Consider the following 7,801-nt stretch of genomic DNA (forward strand, 5'->3'; position numbering starts at 1 on the left):
CCAGGCCCCCCAGCCGCGCTCACCGTCGCCCTTGCGTCTCGGGGGACGCAGTCCCGGGACAGAGCCCTGGACGCCCGCCCGGCCCGGGAGCTGAGCGCGCCGGGACCCTACGGCCTCCCGGCCCCCGGCGCAAAGACCGGGCGAGGCCCGACCGCAGCCGCCCGGCCTGGGGCTCCGGCTCCACGCACCCTGCAACCCGGCGGCCGGGGAGGGGCCCGCGGCGCGGGAGCGAGAAGTGCGGAGCTGGAGGCTCCAGGACCTGGGACAGCGGAGAGCCCGGCGCGGGCCCCGCCCCCGGGCCGGCCCCGCCCACCGCCCGCCAGCGCCCCGCCCACCGCCCGCCAGCGCCCCGCCCAAGCTTACCCTGCCTTCTGCCTGGTCGTGTCTTGGCCCCGCCCACACCCCTGTTGGCCCCGCCCCCAGACCGCCTCTTCCCGCCTCCAGCCAGCGCCCCACCCCAGGCTTACCTGCCCTCTGACTGGTCGTGCCCTGGCCCCGCCCGCGCCACACTCTTGGCCCCGCCCCCGGTCTGGCCCCGCCTCATCCTTAGCCCTGCCCTTCGTTTTACAAGACCCTTGTTTGGCCCCGCCCTCAGGCCGACCCTTCCTTCTGATTGGCCACCCTTCCGGGAAACCACATCCATAACTTTATCCAGACTCCGCCTCCTCCCGTCCCCAGGACTGGCCCTGCGCCCCCTTCTGGTCGCCGCCCTAAGATACCCCGCCAAGGGATTGGCCGGTCCCCCAAAAGACCCCCCTCCAAGGTTCCAGCCCAGTCTAGCCCCGCCCCGGGGCGGAGCCTGGGCCCTTCCCTAACTGGCACCAGCCTCACTCTAGGCTCCTCCACCTGGGCCCTGAGCTCCGCGGCTCACCTGGCCACGCCCAGAGCCCGTCCTGCTCCTCCCCTGAGCCCCCCCCACGCCCTCATTCATTCACTCGCCCGTGAGTACAGAGCGCCACCGAGGGCCAGCCGCCCTCCCCAGCCTTCCCTTCCGGCCCCCCATCTCTTGGGACTGAAAGAGACGACAAGAGCCAAGAAACCAACTCCGGACCACGCTGAGTCCATTCAGCATTTACTGAGCGCCGACCACATGCCGGGCACGGGGTGCACGGCTGAGTCCGACCAGACGTGCCTGCCCTCGTGTGACCCCCAGCCCTGGTGGGTGGAGAGGTGGGTAGGGAATCAGACCACACCCCGGTTAGCAAATACATCCTTGCACCCCATGGGAACCAGCACCTGTTTGTTTGCTTCCTGGGGTATACCACACTTTATTATTTTATGTAATCATTTGTTTGTGGGTCATTGTCTCTCCCCGCAGACGGTGGGCTCCATGAGGGCAGGGACCGTGCCTGTCTTATTCATCGGTCCCCACGTCGATGGGGTCCTGGAACGGGGCGTTCAGCCTGTTTTCTTAAGTCATCACTTGAATTACGGGGCGCGAAGTTCCCCTTCCTGCCACACGGTGGCAGCAAACGCCAGCCCACGGCTCCTGGTTGTCTCCAGAAAGGGAAACTGGGGGTGGAGCCGGGGTTCCAGGGACTTTTCGTCCCGTCCCGGGACTTATGCGGACAACTCCCCTTCCTCCCCCTGGACGTCAGGGTCTGGCACACCGAGAGCATTAAACAACGTTAGCTGTTATTTCCAGCACGGCAGGCTGGGGCTGGAGTAGTCTGTCCCAAACTTTCCAGGTCCTGAAACTCCTCTAGGCTGCACGTTAAAATGCAGGTTCCCAGGCACCTCCCAGAGGAGCCTGGGGCTCTGTCTTTCTAACAAGGTCTCCAAACGGTTCCTGTAAGCAGACTGCCCTGTGCAAGCCTGGCCAGCCAATCCCGGAGGCCCCTCCAAGCCTGAGGCTCCCAGGATGCCAGCCCCAGAGTCGGGGGGAGGTCCGCTCCTACGTCTCCTCACATCCCACCACTCTCTCCCACCCAGGCAGACTCTTTCCGGCTGCCCCTCTGGCTCCCCACATGTGCCACAGAGGTGACAGCTGGGGAGAGCAGCAGGGGGCGCAGGAGATGGGGTGAGCAGGGCCGAGGGGAGGAGAGCCAAGGGGAGCAGCAGGGGGCCCCTGAGCTTGGGTGGTGGGAGGGAGCTGAAGGTGCCGGCACCAGGTTTCCTGCCCCCAACCTTGCAGACCTGTGGGTGGGTGGGAGAACGGGGTACAGAGAGCCCAGTGTGGAAGATGGCAGTCCCTCCGCCCCTGCCACATGTCAGCTGTTGGGCTCTGTTCTCCTGCCAGCCATACCTGTCCCAGGCGCCATCTGCGGCTTAGCCAACACAAGCACCTTCAATCCTCAAAACAACTCCTATAGGCTGAAGGTTTTTTTAAAAGATTTATTTATTTTTATTTATTTCTCCCCCCCACCCCCCCAATTGTCTACTCTCTGTGTCCATTCGCTGTGTGTTCTTCTGTGACCTCTTCTATCCTTATCAGCGGCACTGGGAATCTGTGTCTCTCTTTGTTGCATCACCTTGTTGTGTCAGCTCTCCGTGTGTGCGGCGCCATTCCTGGGCAGGCTGCACTTTCTTTCACACTAGGCGGCTTTCCTTACGGGGTGCACTCCTTGCACATGGGGCTCCCCTACACGGGGGACACCCCTGCGTGGCATGGCACTCCTTGCGCGCATCAGCACTGTGCATGGGCCAGCTCTCCACATGGGCCAGGAGGCCCTGAGTTTGCACCCTGGACCTCCCATATGGTAGGTGGATGCTCTATCAGTTGAGCCAAATTCACTTCCCTCAAAAATTTTTTAATCGCCATGTGCCAGAGGTTGAGGAATTTGGCCAAGGTCGCACCGACTGGGGCTGATTGCTGTGCTGCAAAGCCTGCACGCAGCCCCTCACCGGGGGTTCGTGCAGTGCTGGGAGGTAGGGACTGCTTTTATCCCTTTGGAGATGAGGAACCTGAAGCTCAGAGAGGTTAAGTAACTTTCCCAAGGTCACACTGCTAGTAAAGGGTAGCCCTGGACCTCAAACCCAGAACTCTCTGATTCTCCAGTGCCATCTTTGCCCAGAGCTGCAGCTGAAAGGTCTGGAAGGTGTGAATTTCCAGGCTGAGCTGCAAAATATCCAGGCCCCCCGGGCCCTGACTGCGGAGGTACTGGAAGGATGGCTTGGTTTGAAGGAGGAAGCAGTGTGGGCATGAAGGGGTCCTGGAGGAGGCCCTCAGCCTCTGGCCATGGCTTCCGCCCGCCCAGCTAGAATGAACTGGTCAAAACTGCCTTGCGAGGAGGTAGGTTTTGAGGATCCCAGATACCACACCTCATCCCTGAATATCTTTCCCACATATGGGCCACGACCACAGGGAATTCAACCATTAGTGATGTCCTTATTTGACTAAAACAATGGACCCAATCCAAATGCGGTAAGCATCCTACAGGAAAATGCCCCCAGTTCAGCTCAGTGTGACACCAAGACAGATGGCGTGAGGAGCAGAACTGGGACTGAGGGGACCCAGGGTGCAGAGCCCTGGGACCACTGGCGTTCACACTTGTGGGTGGGGGGCTGGGAAGAGGCCCTTGATTTGGGACCTGGAATACATAAGGGCCCCGGAATGGAATTGAAGCTGGAGAGAGGGGGGCAGTCAGGAAGATGACTTTTTTTTTATCATTATTTTGTTCAAGTCCATAAAATAGAAGGTTTACCATTTCAGTGATTTTAAAGCGTACAATTCAGTGGCATTTAATACCTTCACAACGTCGTGCATCTACCACTTCTATGTAGTTCCAGAAGGAACATCGCGCCAAAAGGGAGCCCGTGCCCGCCACCCCCTCCCCAGCCCCTGGCGCCCACCCTCCACTTTCTGAGGTGTTCGGTGCTTCTCAGTCCTTTTCCCTCCCCCAGTTCTCCGCGTGGAGCTCAGAGGCTTCCTGGATTTGGGGTACACAAGGGCCCGGGGTCACCGGTGAGGACATCAAGCACAGTGTGCGAGCCCCCGGTGCGGCCCTCCTGGTCCCTGGCTTTGATGGGGCAGCGTCCGACTCTGGGAGCGCCTGTCCCGAGGGGCTGTCCCCCACCCTCAGCCCGGCTTCCCAGTCCAGCCAAGCCCCGCAGGCGAGGAGGCGAGCAGGAGAGGCAGGGGGCTCGGGGGACCACGAGCTCTGGGGGCAGGCGCCGGGTGGCAGAAGCGAGCACAGCCCCTGGGCCGGCCGCCTTCCAGCCGCGTGGCCGCTGGCGTGGCGGAGCTGCAGCCGCCCCTCCTTCTAGAGGGGGTAACGTTAGAGCCCACCTCGCGGGCTCTCCCGAGGGTGGCCGGGTGGTGAGGCCCGGCCAGGGGCCAGGACACAAATGTTTGCTATTTGCTGGGTGGGGGGGAAGTGCCACCTCCCAGGGGACCTCACGGCGTAGCAGACGGCGGGCAGCACAGGAGACGGAAGTGAGAACTCTGTTTTTAAATGACAGCTTTATTGAGCTATAACTCATACACCATGCAACTCCCCCACCTAAAGCAGACTCCCAGGGAACTGGAGGTGGAGGGGGAGACCCACTCCCCAGCCCCCAGGACCTGCCTTACCCTAGGCAACTGAGGAAGCTTGATGGCGGCGAAGACGGAACCCCCAGGTATGAGTTTCCTTGTTGCCGCTATAACAAATTAATCATAAACTTGATGGCCTAAAACAAAACGTTAATTTTCTTACAGTTTTGAAAGCTGGAAGTCCAAAATCAGGTTCCCTGGGCTAAAGTCGAGGCGTCGGCAGGGCTGGTTCCTTCTGGAGTCTCCAGGGAGGATCCAATTCCTGACCTTTTCTGGCTTCTAGAGGCCGCCCACGCTCCTTGGCTTGTGGCCACTCCTCCATCTTCAGAGTGCGTCTGTCCAGATTCTGCTTCCATCGTCACAACGCCATTTCCTCTCTGGAGCCAAGAACGCTCATGATTCCACTTCCCCCCCAATCCAGAATAATCTTCCCATCTCCAGATCCTTAGATTAGCCAGAGCTCCAAAGACCCTTTTGCCGTACATTATGGGTTGAAGTGTGTCGTCCCCAAAAGACATGTTCCAGCCCAAACCCCCAGTTCCACAAACGTGATTGACCTCGGTTGGAAAGAGTCTTTGAAGAAGGGATTAGTTGAGATGAGGCCAAACTGGGTTAGGGTGGGCCCCGAGCCACCATGACTGGGGGTCTTAGAAGAGGGAAATTTGGACGCAAAGACAGAGGAGAGCAGATGGCCATGTGACGATGGAGGGATAGGGGAAGGTCCTACAAGCCAGGGAGTGCCAAGGAAGGCCGCAGCCACCTGGAGCCAGAAGAGCAGGGGAGGAGAACGTGCCGTTTCCCGGCCTGGGTTTTGGACTTCTGGCCTCTGGAACTGTTTTACGAGAATAAATTTCTGTTTTTGTTTTCATTCCCTAAACCAAACATTCCTGGGTTTGGTATTATTTACCACTCTCCTCCTCTGCCACCACAATCACTGTTAAGTATTCCCTGCATTACCCTCCAGCTGTCCTCCAACTATCGGTAACCTGCCTAGACCGCCCCTTCAGCCCCAGTCACCTCCGAGAATCAACAGTGCTCGTTACACTCGTTAGAGTGTACTACGTATTTACAACAGGCCTCATTAAACAGTCACGTACATCCAGCCTCAGCTCCGCCTTCTCAGCCCACATTCCATCTCCCAGCAGCCAACACTCCGCAGCCCAACGCTGTCAGTCTGCTCGTTGTATTTATATCCATGAGACCAAACAATACTCATCCTCTTGTGCTGGGTTTATTTCGCTCAACGTAATGTGCTCATAGTTCCTCCGTGTTGTCATGTGCTTCCCCGGCTCATTTCTTCTTACAGCTGGATCGCATTCCATCATAAGTACATGCTACTGTTTTAGTTTGCCAAAGAGCTGCTGATGTGAAGTACCAGAAATGGGTTGGCTTTTTTTTTTTTAAGAGACTTATTTATTTCTCTCCCCCCACCCACCCCGGTTGTCTGTTCTTGTGTCTATCTGCTGTGTCTTCTTTGTCCGCGGCACGGGAATCTGTGTCTCTTTTTGTTGCGTCATCTTGTTGTGTCAGCTCTCCATGTGGGCGGCGCCATTCCTGGGCAGGCTGCACTTTCTTTCGCGCTGGGTGGCTCTCTTTATGGGGCGCACTCCTTGCGCGTGCGGCTCCCCTTTGCGGGGACACCCCTGCATGGCAGGGCCCTCCTTGCGCGCATCAGCACTGCGTGTGGGCCAGCTCCACACGGGTCAAGGAGGCCTGGGGTTTGAACCACGGACCTCCCATGTGGTAGACGGATGCCCTAACCACTGGGCCAAGTCCGCTGCCTGGGTTGGCTTTTATAAAGGGGATTTATTCGAGGTAAAACCCTCAGTTCCAAGGCTGTGAAAAGTCCAAACTGAGGCACCATCAGTCAGATCCTGGCATGTTGCCACGTGGTGACGCAAGACGGCCGCCTGTCTCTGCAGAGGTCTTTGTCTCCCCCCCAGAGTCAACCGTCTCTTGGAACTGAGCTTTGAGCGAGCAGGCGCAGGGCTGGTCTCTGGGCCTCCTACGCAGGCTTGGCTGTTCCACACTCTTCCCAAGCCCAGCTGTGAGCTCTCAGGCACACAGCAGGGCTGCCCTCCTCTTGAGCTGCTTTGTGGGCGCAGCCTCTTGGGGGCTTCGTGCTTCAGACATTCTCTCTCTGACACGGCAGGATCAAACATGGTGGCTTCCTTTTCCCTCCATCTGTCTGTCTGGGTGTCCGTTTCTATCAGACTCAGCAAGGAGGCGGAGACTCAACCTGAGTTACACCTCCCTGCCTAGTCCAATCGAAAGCCCTAAAGCACTCTCAGCAAGCAATCTAATCCAAGGCCCTCAACTGATTCAATGCAATCAAAGGCTATCACCCCAGAGGAAGAGCTTAGTTTACAAACATAATCTTTCTCTCTTGGGCATTCATAAAATAATCTCAAACTGCCACACCACATTTCATTTATCCATTCATTGGTTGATGGACACTTAGGGTGTTTCCATCTTTCAGCAATTGTGTATAATGCCACTATGAACATTGGTGTACGAATATCTGTACTTCCTTGCTTTCAGTTCTTCTGAATATATTCTTAGCAGTGGGATTGCTGGATCATATGGCAGTTCTGTATTTAGCTTCCTGAGGAAATGCCAAACTGCCTTCCACAGAGGCTGCACCATTTTACATTTCCCACCAGCAGTGAAGGAGTGCTCCTATTTCTCCTCATCCTCTCCAGCACTTTAGTTTTCTGGGTTTTGTTTTGTTTTTTAATAATGTCCATTCTGTAAGGCATGAAATGACATCTCATTGTAGTTTGATCTGCATTTCCCTAATAGATAGTGATGTTGAACAGAAATTTTTTCAAGTGCCTTTTGGCCATTTGTATTTCCTCTTTGTAAAAATGTCTCTTCAAGTCTTTAGCCCATTTTATAATTGGGTTGCTTGTTGTTAGGTTGTTAGGTTGTGTGATCTCTTTATATAACATGAAAATCAAACCTTTGTCAGATATGTGGTTTCTGAAGACTTTTTTCCATTTAGGAAGAAACTTAACCCAGGATATAAAGGACCTGTACTCAGAAATCTATAAAACACGGCTAAAAGAAACCAAAGATGATCTAAATAATGGAAGGCTATTCCATGTTCATAGGTTGGAAGATTAAATATCATTAAGGTGTCAATTCTACCCAAGCTGATCTATAGATTCATGCAATCCCAATAAAAATTCCAACAGCCTTGTTTGTAGAACTGAAAAATCAATTATAAAATTTATCTGAAGGGTAAGACCCCCAAATAGCCAAAAAATATCTTTTAAAAGAAGTATGAAATTGGAGGACTCTCACTTCCCAACTTTAAAGCATATT

At 55.8% G+C, this 7,801-nt stretch overlaps 1 protein-coding gene across 1 annotated transcript in view; it reads right to left on the minus strand.

Annotated features, from left to right (window-relative positions):
- The window catches only part of SEC14L5 (SEC14 like lipid binding 5), a 54,073-nt gene extending 53,795 nt beyond the window's left edge, over positions 1–278 (minus strand). Inside the window, exon 1 of the mRNA XM_058286524.2 lies at positions 24–278. The gene's annotated coding sequence lies outside the window, so the exon portion shown is untranslated. The remainder of the gene's footprint in view (positions 1–23) is intronic.
- Between the last annotated feature and the right edge of the window lie 7,523 nt (positions 279–7,801).

This window comes from Dasypus novemcinctus, chromosome 23 (assembly GCF_030445035.2).
Source record: "Dasypus novemcinctus isolate mDasNov1 chromosome 23, mDasNov1.1.hap2, whole genome shotgun sequence".
NCBI classification, from domain to species: Eukaryota; Metazoa; Chordata; class Mammalia; order Cingulata; family Dasypodidae; genus Dasypus; species Dasypus novemcinctus.